Here is a 2,078-nt window from a genome sequence, read left to right as displayed (position 1 = left end):
CCTGCCATCACGTTATTGGTCCAGAAGTGTAAGAAAAGTGTGCATTTACAAAGGATGCCTCCCTCCAGAGCAGGGGCGGGAAACCATCTTTCTGCCAAGGGCCATTTTGAATGCTTATAACATCATTCGATGGCCGTACCGTCCAACATTTAATTAACTCACTCCTAACGTGATGGCTGGAACTGCTTCTCTTTAGTAGAATATGTGATGGCACTTGGTATGGATGATTTTCCAGGCCTTATATGGCTTGCAGGAGCCCTGGTGGTGTAGTTGTTATATGTTGGGCTTGGATCTGCATGAACAGCAGTTCAAAACCACCAGCAGCTCCTTGGGAGAAAGAGTGGGCTTTCTGGGAACGTTTTCTACAGAACATTTCTGGGAACATATTCCTGGGAACAGTGATAGTCTCAGAAACCCACATGGGGTCGCACTGAGTCAGCACTGACATGATGGCAGTGAGTTTGATTTGGTACATACCCTGTGGGCTGGACATTCCTCACTCTGTGCTAGAACATAGGTTCCCAAACTTACATGACCATCCTCCCCCTTGTCAAGCAAAAATGACTCGGTGTCCCCCTGGCAATGAAAAGCTTGTACTACAGCCCATGGTCCAGGAGGAAGTGTAGGTATCTGCTTTTGTAGCCCCCTGGATCGTATTGGCCACTTTATGACCCCCAGACAATTTTAATTCAGCCTTGATAAAGATTAAGACAAGATCAAAGACCATGCATCTATAGCAGAAACCTTAAGAGGATTCAGGTGCTATAAGAACACGGGATATGGCGTCAACCAATTGCCTCTAGTAGGTAAGGTAGACTGGAGATTGACCCTCAGCTTTCAGTCATTTTAAATCAGTCTATTTTGTACTTGGGCTTCATAACATTGAAATGTTATCCAAGTAAACAAGTGATAACAGGAGATTTCATTTAATAGGCCCAAGGTCTATTGAGCCTTGCTGGTGCAGTGGTTAGGTGCTGGACTGCTAACCTCAAGCTCAGCAGTTCAAACCCACCACTCTCTCCATGGGGGAACGACTTGGTGGTCTGTTTCCATAAAGATTGCAGCATTGGAAACCCAGTGGGACAGCTCTCCTCCCTCATGTGGGGTCCTTAGGAGGGTATCTGGTATTTTTTAAGGATTTGATTTTTTGAGATGATGATTTTGTCATAGGAAGCTATATTTGTTGAAATGTTTGCTGTAGAAGGCAGTTTATAAATCTCCGTGTTGTGGAAGGTTGATTTGCGGTCCAGCCCTGGGGTGCTGGTCCACTTCTCTGTTCTGGTTGGTGGGAGCAGAGAGCACCCTTGGTGTAAAAGGTTGTGATTCAAGTAACATAGCTATTGACTTGGCAACAATGCAGTCTCGGCTTTGCATGGCATCCACCTCCAACCCTTTGGGAAGCCCTCCTGTCTTCATCCTGACCTTTTATCTCTGATGTCTCATTGGGAGTGTACCTATTGTGCTGTAAGCAATTGCTCCCGAACTCAGTGGTTTACAATAGCAAGAATGTATTGTTCATGATTTCTGTGAGCCCGGAGTGTGGCCATGGCAGAGCCGGGTTCTCCTGCCTGAGGGCCTCCCGCAAGGCTGCAGTCAAGGTGTCCCCTCTGCTGCGGCCTCATCTGAAGACTTGACTGGAAAGGGTCCCATGGCTATTGGTAGGATTGTGGGATAGAGAGGAGCAGTTCAGTCCCTGTCCACCCAATCGAATGGCCAGAGGTCCTGCTCCCTGCTTCTTTCTTTCTCCCCCTGCTAACACACAGCCCCTCCTCCCCATGGTATCTGGTCTTGGTAAAAGCTTGCACAGCAGATTAGGTTCTCCTACTTGGTTGTCTGCCTTCCCCCAAACCAAACCCACTGCTGTTGGTCAGTTCCAACTCAGAGCAGTCCTAGGGGAGATTCAGACTGTGCTGCGTAGGGTTCCTGAGGCCGTACTTGTCTACCAGAGCAGACGGCCTCCTCATTCCCCTGTGGAGTGGCTGGTGGATTTGAACTGCTGCTCTCATGGCTTTCTCTCTGTTTCACCTGAGATCTAAAATTCATTGTAAAGGCCACTCGGAAAAAAAAAAAGAAAAAAG

At 47.6% G+C, this 2,078-nt stretch overlaps 1 protein-coding gene across 1 annotated transcript in view; it reads left to right on the top strand.

Annotated features, from left to right (window-relative positions):
- Nucleotides 1–2,078, top strand: part of CPPED1 (calcineurin like phosphoesterase domain containing 1) — a 152,574-nt gene that overhangs the window by 20,282 nt on the left and 130,214 nt on the right. The gene's annotated exons all lie outside the window — the stretch shown is intronic.

The sequence above is a fragment of the Echinops telfairi genome, unplaced genomic scaffold (genome assembly GCF_000313985.2).
Source record: "Echinops telfairi isolate 266 unplaced genomic scaffold, ASM31398v2 ScPeMD7_5;HRSCAF=22, whole genome shotgun sequence".
Lineage (NCBI taxonomy): Eukaryota > Metazoa > Chordata > Mammalia > Afrosoricida > Tenrecidae > Echinops > Echinops telfairi.
The sequence above is the reverse complement of the archived record's forward strand: the minus strand, read 5'-3'. Positions and strand labels throughout refer to the sequence as shown.